Raw genomic sequence first — 15,750 nt, forward strand, 5'->3', positions numbered from 1 at the left:
GCAGACATCACTGGAAAGAATACAAAAAAAACAACAAAAAAAGAACTGGTATAATAGGTAGTTGCCTGTCCAAGCTCTCCTTCCTGATTCTGCTCTGGTTTGTTCTGTGTTTCTTCCCTGTATACAGACGTGGGGCTGTTGTCAAGTATTCAGTGACAATATAAAGAGTTACCAACTTTATGTGTTGTGTTTTACTGACATACTGACGCAAACTATCCTAATTTTCTTGGACACTGTTAAACCAAACAAATTTGCTTCTGTCCTGAAATTGCCACAGGAAAGTAAAGTTTATGGGGTGTGTCTGGGGACAGTTGGTACCCATTGGAAGCAAACAAAGTCTTGGGGTTGCAACTTTTTGTTTAAGTAAATGTAAACCTCTACAGAAAAACTAAGCCAGGAAGATGAGTCTCAAAAATGAAAAACAAAACAAAACAGAAGCTCCTTAAAGGTGAAAGAAAGAGATTGCTTTTTTCATTAAGGACTGCTGCTGAAACCAAAATAAAATTTGGTTTGTGACTGAGAGGAAAGAAATGTGCTGGCATGAGAATAAAATAAAAAAATTATCAAAGTCCCCAGTGAATTATGGATGTGGCTCAGTAATGATGGGCTTATTCAGAAGTCATGGAATTTGAAAACTTTGAAACACAGAAAACCATATGAATGCTAAATAAAGAAAAATAATATGGATAGTGAAGTATCAAATTTCCTTAGGCAAGAATGCTATTAGCTTTTAGCTAAATTTCCCAGAACAGTAATGACACCAAGAACACAGAACAATATTAAGGAGTTTGATTGATCCTGTCAATTCTCATGTATCACAGTCTCAGGATGTCAAAGGATTTGAAGAAACCTGAAACCTTTAAGTATGAGGAAACTCAAGTACAAAAATAGACAACTAAAAACTTAGATGCATAATATAGATCAAAGCACATTTTGATGTAATAAATGCATGCATCATATCCAAATTGCTTTAGTAATCAAATTTTTAAAAATACTGCAATGAGTCATGAGAGTTATTAGCATATTTGTTTTTTCTCTACAGGTTAATGCACTTGGTGGTTTTGTTATATAATGGAAACTTTGCTTTGTATTCTGCACAGCTATTGCCTATCTAAATAAAATAAATAAATGTTACAGTAATCACCTCCATGTCATGCAGTACCTGTGCCAGTCTTTAAAAGGTGCTCAGTGAGATGGCTTCAGCTTTAGCTGTGGGAGTAAGAAATGAGCCAGAGGCAAAAAAGTATAATCAGCACCTTTATACTGTAAATGCAAGCACCGAGGAACATGGCAATGGAAGGTTCTGGAACAGAGACATGTTTCTTTAATAACTGTTTTTAAGTGGAATTACTTATACAGTATATAAATTATATAAGTGGAAAAAGTTATATAAATTTCAATAGCATTATTTTTCAGTTTATGGTTTGACTTAATTCTTTCAGGTACAGTATAATTTATTATCAACAAAGGAATTAAAAATGCCCAAAATGTATTATTATAGGTAAAACAGCTACAGTACCTTTAACTGTATGCATATCTAGAGTAGGAGGATTAGTTTAGTACTGCCTGTTGAGAGCTTATACAACAAACAAACTGATTTGGTGATATACTGTAGGGTTTCAAATATTTGGAGCTATTTCAGTTTCAGGCACAGACAAAATAAATTCTGCACAAATACTCATTAAGTCTGACCATAGCACTGTCCAGAACCTTTTTTAAACTGTGGACTTGAAATCCACACCAAATGTTGAACTTTTGAGACTGGATAATGTGGGAGATCCTTTATGAAAAGATTAAACAATGTTGGGGCACATGCAGAGCTCTTGATTTGCTCCCTGCGTAGCCAATAGCAGGGGGCAGTTCAACCACATCCAATAATAACCATCTGGGAACAACTCTGGACTTCTGGGAAGAAGGTGATAAAGATTCCAGTTTGCCACATTGTTTTATTAGACACTCTTTGGTCTGGGAATATGGGCACTGTTTTCATTTTTTTTTTCTTAAGTTTTAAATATCCTTTGTGCTTGGCTTCAGGTGCTTACAATATTTCAAAATCCAATTAGTTTTGCACAGATAGCATTTTTTATTTTTGGTGCTCTACACTGGAGTATCTTGAAACAAGATCTTGCAGCAAATGAACAGAGACATTAGTCAACAATTGTCTTTGCCAGTATCTGGCTTTTTGGGGCTTTGTTAGGCTTCCAAAAATCATGGAAGACTTCCTAGAATCTCCAGATCATAGGCAGTCCACCCTTATAACTACAAGTAAATACATGGGCTAAGATGCATCAAGAATTGTTGGGAGCACCAGGTGTCCTATCCTGCTCCAATAACAGCTTTGATGATCTTATGCATTATATTCATCTCTGCAGCAGTGAAGGACTCAATTAATTTTCTTCTAGAGTTTCTTTGATAAAATGTCTGCTCACTATATACCTGTCTCCTTATATACTTCAAGTCTGAGTCCTTGATAACAAAAATAAGGTTGCAGATAACTTGATTTGATGACATATGTAAAGATCTTTATAAGTTATTCTAGAAATTTAAAAAAAAGTTTACAGATTAGTCTCCAGTATTTTCTAGTGGAAAACTATAGATCTGGACATTGAAACAATTATAAGAAAGTGACATTGAAGTGATAACCGAGATGAAGTTTCAAAGGTTATACTGCTGTTTTGGATACGTGTTACAGGTAAGGTGGCTAAAACTATTCATTTTTTCATCACTGAACTGAAGTATATACTGATATACAGTAGAAAATAATACTAACCTTTATTTTATATAGGACTTTTTATAGTGCATTATTTCAAGGAGATATACAGTGGAATGAAAAATCTATCAAAAGAACCAACTATACTCAAATTATAACTCTCAATTATATATTGATTTAGTATATATTAATTACACAATTATACATTAAAAAAACAATACAGTATGAAAGTGAGTTTTTAGACATGATTTAAAAGTACCCATAGATATGGTCTGGGAGATCAATTCACAGTCTTGGAGCAATAGAACTGAAAGCATCATCTCAAACTGCTCAGAGTCTAATATTGAGAAGTGAAAGAAGACCAGTGTGCAAATGATGTGTGGATGTACAGTACTGTACATGGAATTAATGATTCATTAATCTAAGCAGAACGCAAACCATTCAAGTCTGTAAAAGTGAAAAGCAGTATTTTGAATATTATTCTGAAATCCATTCCCATAATCAAACCTGGGATACACAAAAGTATCCATTAGCTTTTCTACATCATAATGGGAGGGATGTGAATGGATTAGCACAATGCTACAAAGTTGAAAAAAAATAACAGTGCACAACACTACAAATTTTACTTTTAAATTTAAGACCCAGATCAAATATTACCTCACGATTTGTCATTTGAATACTGATTTCTGGACTTTATATCGGCTTTGTCAATTACCAAGCTTGCGGTGACACCTTTGTTAAGTTGATAAGCAGAGCCAATCAAATCAAATTTCAAATGTAAAAACTTATTTTGCATTCATTTTCAACATCATGCAATGTGACAATGTAGATGGTGATTAATGTCAGGTTTGGTATGAATACAGAAGGGTGCATCATCAAGGCTCACAACAGCTATACAAGAAGCAGCTTTGGGCTGAGGATTAGCAGGATTCAGGTACTCATTGAATTATTGGTTTCCCCCAGAATAGGCCAGATATTGAAAAGAAGAGATGAGAGTATAGAGCTATTGCTCACCACAGCTTACAATGAAGTTCTTCAAAATAACATGCTGTTTTTTCATATTCTACATTCCTAAGGGGAACATAACCACTACCAATGGCTATATGTATTGTAATGTACAGTACATTGACATAATGAAAACACAGACACACGATAATATCTGAAAATATTTGAGCAAATGAATATTGAAAGTTTTCATATGATTAGTACACAATTACTGCAGTAATTGTATGGAATTGCATCATCTTATTACTGCTGTCCTCAGAGCTACTGCCGTTTTGAGGCTATATCTGACACTTCAAATCGAATACAAACGAGACCCAATTGGGTACAACCACCATCTGAGCTAATAGTTATTCTATGAGAAAGCAACGTTAAGTCAGTTTGCAGAATTAAAAAATGCAGCCTTCTACATGATGTTTTCTTAACTGTTTAATATGGCGTGTATGCAAGTACTGTAGGAAGAGTTTACAGGCTCCTGAATGTTTAAACTTGTAAATGAAACCACGTTAGCTCACATTTAATACACCTGTGGCCAATTGTGTGTCTCACGCCATTTGCAGCTGTTAGAGAAACACCTTTATCCAAACTCAATGAGATGGAAGTTCCTGCGGTTGCCATTTCTTAAGCAACTGTGACACATCACGTGCATAGCAGCCTTAGGAGAGCATATTCCTCCTGCATAGAATGTTAGATGGCATCTTAAATGAGATGGCACCTGATGTATTATTTAAAGTTAAAACCTCATCATACTGTAGAGAAGACAAAGACCAAATTTTAAACATTTGAAGTTCTAGGTGTTTAAGGTGTATAAGACCTAGAGTTAAACTATTTTAGCTTAACATAATACATTTGAAAAACATGCATTTTGCTATCTGTTCACATTTGCATTCTGGACCCATTCTATTAAAAATTCAAAACATTCAGTTATACCTTTTGAAATAACTACTGTTTTTTCTGTCAGCATTACATTGTCTGTGCTGTAGTTTATGATATTTTTTGCAAGTTTAGTAAACAGACGTCGAACATTGTCATCAAACATTTGTCACAAAACTGGAGAACAATAACAATTGCTGGTACAGTAATATTAGTTCTGTCTGCTACAATGTGAATTTGCAATCTATTTCTTAGTTTTGGCTTTATTTCTTACTTTAAGTACTTAAAGGTAGGCAATGCAATGATAATTAATAACAATTTAATAATAATAATAGTCCTTATTTGACGTGGTCAAGGCTTTTTTGGAACAGTAATCATTGTTCAAGGCTGAAAAGATTTAGTTATTTTTTATTTTATTTAAAGTGTAAAACATCCCTTTAATCTCAGGAAAACATCTTTTCTCTGAGTCTAAGAGCAGCCATATTTTTATGTAAAATGGTGACCAGAAATAAACACAATATTCTAAATGAGGTCTTTCTAGGTCTTTCATTATAATTGTAATGTAATACATTGATTCTACATTTTAAACTGGGTTCCAGAGTTCATACTGTACCTTCATCATCCCTGTAGAAACTATGCAATGGGAAGGGTCAGCTTTGACAGGGAGAAGTAAAACAGGACTGTTTCTGGCCTGGAAACTCTAAAAATCAACATTAAGGCACTGAAAAGTGCATGCCTAAGGTTAAAGCTCTCAATGTTCAAACAAGAACAGAAGATAATTGTTCATACTACTTGGGAAGATCTCAAGACACAAATCACCAGTACCTGTAAAGAGACCCTTGGGTTTTATAGCAGGTAAAACGAGGACTGATTTGGTTAAAATTACTAATGATCAAGGAGCTCATTGATCACAAACAGATGGACCCAATTCCACATACAAAAAGCTAGCCCACCAAAAATCAAAGGCGGAGGATCAAAGGAGAACTTGTGACATGAAGAACATGTGGTGGGCAAAAAAGCAAAGAATTAAAATCAGTTAGCTGAATTAAAAACACAGCCTTTTACATAATAAAGTTTTATTAACTGTTTAATCCAATGTATGTGCATGTAATAAGAGCTCATAGACTCATGAATGTTTAAACTTGTAAATAAAATCACGTTAGCTCATGTTTAGCACACCAGTGGCCAATGTGTCTCACGTCATTTGCAGCTGTTATAGAAACACCTTTATCCCAACTTAATGTACTGGAATATTGCAATACAGATGTCATTTAAAAAATATTGCAGCTCTTGCACTCAGAGGAAAGATGTTTTCCTGAGATTAAAGGTATGTTTTTCACTTGCAAGCTGTAATAACAACCTTTTTAGCCTTGAGCGCAAATGACTATGATGGGAATTGCTTCAAGTATTAATTCCACATCTTGCAGACAAAGAAAGGGGAAACCTGGTCAAGGAAAAGGACACAGCTAATTCCTGTTAAAAGGAGAATTATGAAGATCTATTCAAGAATTCATGACAAAAACAGAATATTAAACTCAGACACGCCAGAATCTATTCTCTCCAAAGCAGTAACAACACGTCTTGAAGCTATAGTCATCCATCATAAGCTCTTTAGATTGGTCATGTCATCTGGATCTCAGTCTCCAAGATCAGCGCTTGAAGAATTTGCTTAACCAAGGCAATCACATGACAGAAAAGGTATTTCAAATATTTGATTAAAGCAAACATGATGAAATTGCAACATTCATATCAGCTACTGGGAGATTATTGCCCTTTTAGAGATTCAGGAATATCTATGTAGGATTCCAGTACTTTGTGACCCAAAGGAGTTAGAATGAAGAGGCAAATGAAGAACATCGAAGATAGCTCACCATAGATTGAAGCTCCATTGATTGAACATCACATGGCAAGATATCAAAATAAGAGGAGACAGCAGATGGGGGTACTGAATACGTTAGGAGTAAGGGGGTATATAACAGAACCTGTTAAGTACAGGCCCTTCACAGCGCTTGTGTTTAGTAATGTTGATCTGGCCAGTCTCGGGGAGCCAGGAGGCAGAGGAGTAGGTTGCAGGCACGGCAGAGAGAGTATATTTTGAGGCGGGATGGTCTTGCATCTTTGCACCGAGAGGCAGGGATAGCGACTCCATAAGTGGATGAAGGAAAGAAACAGCGTCCTGTGCTGCAGTGATTGTAACACATTGGTCGCAGGATCCCAATATTCTGGCAGCAATCATACGTGTTTTTTTCAAGGAAGTAATTCCGTTACAGTTGCAGTAAGGAGTAACTTACAAATGTTTAGTGGAGTCCAGGATGATGTGACATAAACCGGGAAGGTAATTGTGAAACAGGGCAGTAGAAGGTGGTTAAAAAAGTCCTCAGCTGAACAATTCTAGTCTGTTTGTACAGAGAGATTGCAATTTGAAGAGGCTACCGTAGATGGTTATGTAAGTAAGGGAAGAAAAAATAAATAAAAATAAGGGAGACAGAAAAATACAAAAAGGATTAAAAAGGAGTAAAAAGGAAATAAAAAAGAAAATAATAAATAGTAGATAATAGAAAAAATGAAAATGGGTGAGAAGATATCTGCTCTGACCATGACTGTACAACCTAGTGCATTGGTCTTATCAATCACCTTCTCAACTTACAGTCAAGGATGATGGAAGAAAATTGTCCTTAAGTGAGGGATAGTCAGTGAATAAATTACATTTTCAGCTATGTGTACTAACATTCTGCACTCATCCATAGTGGTTTTACTACACCAGAATTCTAAAATGTCCTCTGCAGTGTTTACACTGCAAAAATTTGGCAGAACATTTCCTTGCCTACTAGTTATAGAATTTGTGTGTTACTATATGTAAATGGTTATTTATTTAGAATAACGCAAGTCACAGTTTCCAAAGCAGTGGTGGTCAGTGGCCATACACCAGACATAAATGATTAGTTCATGTGTATGCCCATCTTTATTTTATGCCCATCTTCTTGTTATGAAGCCAACGTGCTAAGTAAAGTCAAAACAAGAGAAGTAGCTAAGAAATTAGTTGAGCAGTTAGGATATTTGCTATGTATAAGGAGAATCACAAAGAAGATAAAAATGCTCAAGGCAGAGGTAATAGCTCAGAACGGTCAGGAAGAAACCCAGTAGATAAGAGTGGCAACCCAGAATTACCAGCAGAGGGTAAGATCTGAGATGTTTGTGTTAAAAACCCAAACCAAACATTCAGCACACATATTATGTTTAGATCAACATACAGTATACAGTATACTATTAATGTATGCTAAACCACCCTGACCACAGTTTCAAATTAAGAGATGTATTCTCCTCATTTTGCATACATGGCTTTTGTATTTGAGATTGTCAACATCGGTTTCCACTATGATTTTTCTATTTTTCCTAATCTTTTCATGCTGCAGCCTGAAGGCTATCACTGATTTAATCCATATTTTCATCTAGTTTTCCTTTTTTGCTTCCCTAATCAGGGGTGTTATCTTTGTCCTATCAATTAGATAGACATCTGCTCTAATTTAATGTGATAGGTACTGTAAATTGCAATTTGTTAAGGGCTACAGTACATGGTTATATTTATTTTTCACACTGTCTCAAAATACTGGTTTGTTGTCTGTCATGTGTAGTTTATTGCTTGGTTGAAAATCAACATGTATGGTAGTATCTTAATGTGTCTAAATGAGATCTTAATAATGCACTGTATATGAAGTGTACAATGTACAGTACACAGTGTATATGAACTGTACAATGCACTGTATATGAAGGATCAAAGGAATAAAGGTTTATCCATGTTGAAAATGCATCTTCCATACATCTTTTCTTTTCAGCATTTCTTTTACTTGTTCCTTTGCAGCCTACGCTTGCTGATGCAATTACCAACTTGAACTTCTTCAATGCACTGTATATGTTAACTATATGTTACCTTGACTTGAGTTCTCGACTTTTTATTCATCCAAATATTTATTGTCAAGGACAGTAGTGAAGGACACATTTATTAGGAACATAAGAAATGTCTTCAAATGGGAGATCGGCATTCAGTTCATCAGCCATTTCCTATAAGTTCCCAGAGTTTGGGCCTCAATAACCTGGTTTGGAAGCCTTTCTGAGATACTCTACACTTTAAGCAAAGAAATGTTTCCTATTCTCTGTCCAGAATGAATTCCCCTTAATTTTTTAATTGTGACTCTGTCCCCAAGTTTGAACCTATTTATACCCCTTATAATTTTGTATACTTCGATCAAGTTTTCTCTGCTCAAGACTGAAGACATTTAGCTCCCCTCGATCTATCTCTATATGACAGCACACTGAGATTAAGAATTATTGTTTTGCTCTTCTTTTAGATCTTTCTAAGGCTATAATATCTTTTCTGTGGGATGACCAAACCTAACACGACATTCTAGGTGAGGTCTATGCATTGTAGAGCCTCCATTGGTGTTATACAGTATGTAATGTTCCAGTCTGAGTACTGCTCCCAACCTACAGTAACTTAGAGCTGTAATATTCTAGCTAGGACTCTACGAATTACTGTCTCTCTCATTTCCTTAAGTATGAGTTGTTATTAATTCATAGCTTGATTTTTAAATTATGAAAGTAGTTGCTAAAGTATACTGCAATGACTGAAATTATTATATTGACACTAATTATTTACATTTATATTAGGCTTCAGTATTTTAATTAGGTTCGAATTTAATACTGTATGTTTCATGGTTTATAGATCACTTTCAAAAAGGTACATAGAAAATGTGTACTTTGGTATTGAGGGTACAGTACATAAAAAAGGTTACGAGGTAAACAAAAAACCTATTGTTTTGTCACATTGATATTAAACATTTGATATAATTAGTACTTAGAATGTTTAGAATAGGGAAATATAATTCAATTCCCTTTTAGCATCTGGGTTTAAAGGAAGGGAGATTTAGCATTGGGTTTTATTCTGTTTTATTTAGGACACAGGTTTATCTCTCTTGTGGCCCTGTATTTTTTTTTCTTTGTAGGAGTTCAATAAAATTCCTAAGTGAAACTGTTCATTTTGGTTACCACTGTATTTATAAGATGTAAATCCAAATACATTTTAAAAATGCAGTTCATATTAATAAGACCTGCTCACTTAAACACACTAATGAGGACCATATAAAACAATTTCATTTTTGTGAAATATGTATATATATATATTTTCTTCCTACTCACTCAGTTGTTCTTTGAAAATAACTTTCCCATGAATCTTTAAACAAACAAATAAAATGGCATTTGTTTGTATACAACAAAAACTACAGTATGAGTTAGCCTTTTCTTTTCACAAAGGCTTCTTATTTTGAGATTCAATTAATGTGGATAAATACAAATATTACCTTTTTGACCATAATAATTATCACATTTGAACATATAATTCAGTAACAAAAGTACATTTTAATATTATATGGAAAGATTGTTAGTCAGATAAACTTTCTTGAGCAAATCACTAGATGAATATGAATGCTTCAATGATGGAAGAAAATCTGTTATGCAACAAATACATTTTGAGTAGACCAGCTGTCATAGGATGATTGTGTCCTGGGGTTCCAAGGTTTGTGTTTAAATTTTGGCACAGTTGATATACCCAGCTGCAAAAAGTAGAACTTCATTATCTTTTTTATTATGAGTATTATTTCTCCATCAGGAAAAAATGGTCCTAGAATTTAAAATGCATAGTTATAGATACAAAGTATTTGATGACTATTATGATCTATTTTTTGCAAAAGGAATTATATTATTACATTTTAAACAAGTCTCTTAACTTACACAAGTACCGCTTACCAGTAGAAGCAAATAAAAAAATGTTTTAATTACATTAAGAACAGCTCTATTTTCTTTCCCGATTGTACCATTTCTGGATACAAGGTTTCTAATATGAGCCTCTGAAAGTCTAACAGAAAATTAGTATCTACCAAGCTCTTTGAATACTCATTCAAAAAAAAACTCAATGATCATTTAATAGAAACATTAGTAGGGTTATTGTAAAAGGTTTTTCTTTGATAAACAGAGAGAAAGTAATACAAGATAAAAACAATGAAAACAGCAGCAAGAACAGACATATGGGGAGAGAATATGTATGGAATTAAGAAGTTTAACATACTGTAGTATATCTTCTTTATAAACTTTAAAAGTACAAGTTAACAACTTAAGAAGAAGAAATTCATCTGTAGAACATAATATACATAAGAAAGGAAGCAGAAGAGCAAAGCTCATTGTGAAAAAAACAGCAAAACATAAAGAATGATTAACAACCTACAGAATATGAGTGGGGAAGCCCTCAAACATTTAAAGAAAGGATTACAAAGATTTGCTTATTACAGCAGTAGGAAGAATATACATCTTGGTAAATATAGGCAGTTACTCTATTATAAATGACTTGTCCACAGTTTCTGAAGATCATTGTGATTTTAATACACTCAGTGCCCATAACTTTACTTACTGTGATGTTGTTGTTTTAATGTATATTCATATTTTCTGTGGTACAGCCCCACATAGAATGCTACTGTCAAGGTCCAGTTAATTTACTAATTTAGGAGCAATATTGATATAAGGCAATGAGTCCTATTTTCCCTCTGGGTAATCTTCCACACTTCATGTTAAATTAATGAGATGGGCAGCTTTCCCACAGGAAAGATTGGGCACAGTATATTATAATGAAACAGTCCGGCAACCTTTTTGTCTGATGGAGCCGGGCTCCAAGGAAATTTCGAACAAGGGGTTCCCAAAAAGCCAATAGCTGAAACAAACCAGATTCTTCCTACTCATCTACACACACATGTACTGTAAATATATACAGTAGCTTACAATGTTTTTTATCCCTACCAATAATATCAAATTCTGATTAATTACAAGTAACTTATCGGTTTTGTTTAATTTTTAAAATTTTTTAGTCAAAATTGTAATGGTCACTGTTAAAGAAAATGAACATCATTACTTTCTGCAAAAGGAGATATACTTCGTTAAATTTATTAATTGCATGAGTAGTCAGTCCCCTTAAGTCTGTTCTTGGTGAAAGCACCTTCGGCAGCAATTACTGCTGTCAGCAGGATTTTTGGATATGTTTCTGTCAGCTTTACACAGTGGAATGGTACGACTGTGATAATTCGTCCTGGCAAAATTGCTCTACTTCTGACAGTTTAATTGGAGATTGTTGATGGACTGCAGTCATCATACAGTACCTCGCCTTACATTTTCTGTTGGATTCAAGTCAAGACTTTGAGTGGGATACTCAAGGACATTCACGTTTCTTTTTGTCAGACTTCAGTATGGCTTTACGTTTTGTGTCACTGTACTACTGGATTGTAAATTTACAATGCAGTTATAGATTATTGGGTAACACAGAGATGTTTTAGGATAGGATAGGATTTGCCTGTATTTCATTCCTTTTTTTCTCATTCCTGGAAAGCTTTCCAGTCTGTGCTAATGAAATGCATCCCTACAACATGATACTGCCACCACCATGTAACAGTAGTGATTGTGCTAAATGGGGGTCATTCCAAAAATAAAGCCTTGCATTTAGAATACAAAGCTAATCTTTTGTCTCGTTATTATTATAATACCACCTGTTCACAGTGTTTTTCAAGATTTAAGATGAATCTTTTTTTCAATAAAGCCTTATTTTTTGCCAGACACAGTGATATTATTGACGTACAGATGCAACCATTTAAAATGTGCAAGGTGTCAGGTGACATACTGCAACAAGTGCCACAGTATGACGAACAACAATGCATAATGCCACTTTTTCTTTTTTCAATAATCTGATGCAGGACTGCACAAATCTGTAAAACTGCCAGGTGGCACTGTGAATCCTTAATATACCCCAGCTGTGTGATGCTGTCACATACATTTTATTTTAATAATAAAAAATAAATGTTTATTAACCCATTTGGGCTTTCCTGCACTAATTATATTGTACAGTAATAATAAGAAAATGTTGTTTTTACATTGTATTACATTATATTCATTTTTGATGCCAGAGTACTGTTTTCAGCACTCCAAAACATAATGCGGTAGAGTGCACCTAGCTTACTTCTGAAACAAGTTTTGACACACATTGTGAATGGTTGCATCTGTATGAACAGTGACTCCCATCTCAGACACACTTTCCCAGATCATTCAAAGTCATCCTTGGCTTTACAGTGGTATCCCTAACTAGTTTCTTTCTTACCTCAGCTCAGTTTGAAATGATGTCCTAATTTGTTTGGAAAAATCTTTATAACAATTAACAACATGCCTGAATATTTTGTAGAGGAACAAGTAATAGGTTTATTCCATGCTGAAAAAAAGAAGAAAGAAAACACAACGTTTCGGCCGTGGAGCCTTCTTCAGGTGTTCAAACAAGGTCCTCTTGACACCTGAAGAAGGCTCCACGGCCAAAACGTGTTTTCTTTCTTCTTTTTTTAAGCATGGAATAAACCTATTTCTTGTTCCTTTGCAGCCTACGCATGCTGACGCAGCTACCCACCTGAACTACATAATATTTTGTAGCTGTGTTGATATTTTTAAGAGGTGAAGAAATAACCTGAGGAGTTTCTTTTGCTAACTTTTTAAATATGTAATTCAAAAGACATTTAAAGTTTCAACCCATCTTTTGAACAGCATACTTAAAATGGTTTAGTGAACAACTCCGTAGATTAAAAGGATAGTGTTCTCTTACCTTTTTATGCAAAGATGCATAAACTTGACAAGGTACCAGTCTATTGGATCATATGAAGTTTAATAGGTAGCTGCATCAACATGTGTAGGTTGCAAAGGAACAGTTAAAGGCTTATTCCATGCTGAAAGGAAAAGAAAACAGACACAACATTTCGGCTGTGGAGCCTTCTTTCCACAGCTGAAGTAACCTTTACCTGTTCCTTACTGGATTATATTTTTGTTTGTGGCACTATGTACTAAGTTGACTGTATTTTGCTTTAAATCAGCAAAATATCATTGATAACATGACATGACATGACAAATACAGACTGGTATTTTTAGCATTTTATGTGTTAACACATTCTGAAGGGAATATTGTTGCAACTACATGGAGGATCAACATCTAGCTAGTATCAACATTTGCAGTTGTCAAGGCTTCAAAACAAGGACTAGGAATTGAGCTGTAGGTGGTCTGTGAGACATTTATCAAAAGGAATCTCCTGGTTTTACTTAATTAACTTCTTGGTAAACAAATAAGAGTCATCAACAGTCCAGAAACAGAGAATAAAAGGCAGATAGCAGAGGCAGAGAGACAAAGAAGAGACCCAGAAGAATAACAGACAGAAGGAACAGACAGAGAGGAGAAGAGGTCTGCCAGACAAGAGGACATTGTTTGAATCAACCTTAAAGACTGAATTATGGCTAAGTATTTGAACCTTGTTTAAGTACATTTCTGTTCTATTATTTTAGGAAACTCTGATCTCCTTTCAATGGCTCAACTGACACTAGCGTAACACAACAAAAGAGACCAGTTATTTTCATGATTCGTTGTAGAAGGGCTCACTTAAATCACACCCTGAAAAAAGAAGGAGCTACAATATATCTTGGGAACAAAAGCAGAACAAACTCTGCTTTCAACTACACTTACTGTACATAGCACAAAAAATGCAGTGGGTTTCATTGTTTGTGCTGTTTGTAGAGGGGCGATTGAAGGAAATTACTTTATACAGTAATTCTAATTTCTGCTTTCTGTTTATGTTTCAGTCATGCTTGTGTCTCTAGTGGAAGCCATGAAAGTTTTTTTTATAACTGAGAACAGAGGTTACTTTTTTAACCAAAGGTTTTTGGAACAAGCTACCCAAACATGCTGTTGAAGCTGATACCTTGTCTTATTTCAAGAAAATGGAAGAAATCCTTTAGCTATCAACCATCAAATAAGCTATATGAGTCAAATTTCCTCCTCTCCTTTGTAACCTTTCAAAAACTTGAGATGAATGTAAAAAAGAAAAAATTATCTGGCATAAATGTACGCTGGGAGATAAGAAGTACGTTGATAGTATTTTATAATGCAGTAAACTACTAAACGTGTGACAGAATAGAGTGAAAACTGATGAAAAGTTAATAAAGGCAGATACTGTACTTTGATCTGCAAAGTCTTCAAGAAAAATAGCTAAATAATCCCTTTCTATTTTCCTTTGAGAATAATATCGAACTTTCACGTAAGGCATTATTTAAATAACTAAACAATTCTTAATAATAATTTATTTATAATACTTTATGCTTTTAATGATATATATGCAGTATATAGGTATATGATTGCATATGTTTAATTTTGCCAATATTCATGTTTATAAATGTTATATATGCATTAACTATGTGAAATAATTAATATTCCTAGTTAATTTATAGCAAATGCTTACTCTTACGAAACACCTAATTCTGATATGAATCAACTGTATGACACACACATAATTACACAAAACATTGACTCTCAGAGATAAGCAAACACATCTGAATATCACGGTTAGGTACAGATGTTTATTGAAAAATAAAATAAGCAAATGCAAAAAATGAAGGCAGAATGAATTAAATATATTCACAGCATTTTTAGGTTATAACTTTTTGTGAGAAATAGTCTTTTTTTCTATTTCAATTTCTATCATTCTAAGGCTACATCCTAATGTTCAAAGTGCACCCAATTGTGTATACAGAGCTCTGCTGACTGGAGGTTGTGAATAAAGCTCTTCAGAAATATCCCAAGAGAACAGAATGGAGTAGTGGACAACAGAATGGTAAGTCAATGTTTTTGTAGTCAAATCCTGTGTGTGACAAGTTTCTAGTGTCATGCAACTGTGGTTAGGGTTCCGGATTCATAATGTAAATTAGTTTATATACACTCTATAACAATCCTTTATATTCATTTATTAATTGCATCTGGGAAAATGAAGTTTTGCTGACTGCTTCTCTATGAATTATTTGTTTACACCAGTGGGTATAACAATCCTGCTGCTCGATGGGACTAGCAGGTAATTGGAAATTGTATAGATGAACCAACCTGCTGGGCGAGAGTTAGATGAGACTCAAAGAAAATGTCTGCCGGCACACTAGAGAGTTGTGTAGGCAACACACAGTCAGGATATCAGAGCACTCCTGCACGCACTTAGACTGGGTGCTGCAGCAGTCTAGGGACTAAGGGACGCAGTGCTGTCCAAGTTTGTGGTCAAGCAGATGGG

This window comes from Atractosteus spatula, chromosome 3 (assembly GCF_055471065.1).
Source record: "Atractosteus spatula isolate fAtrSpa1 chromosome 3, fAtrSpa1.hap1, whole genome shotgun sequence".
Taxonomy (NCBI): Eukaryota; Metazoa; Chordata; class Actinopteri; order Semionotiformes; family Lepisosteidae; genus Atractosteus; species Atractosteus spatula.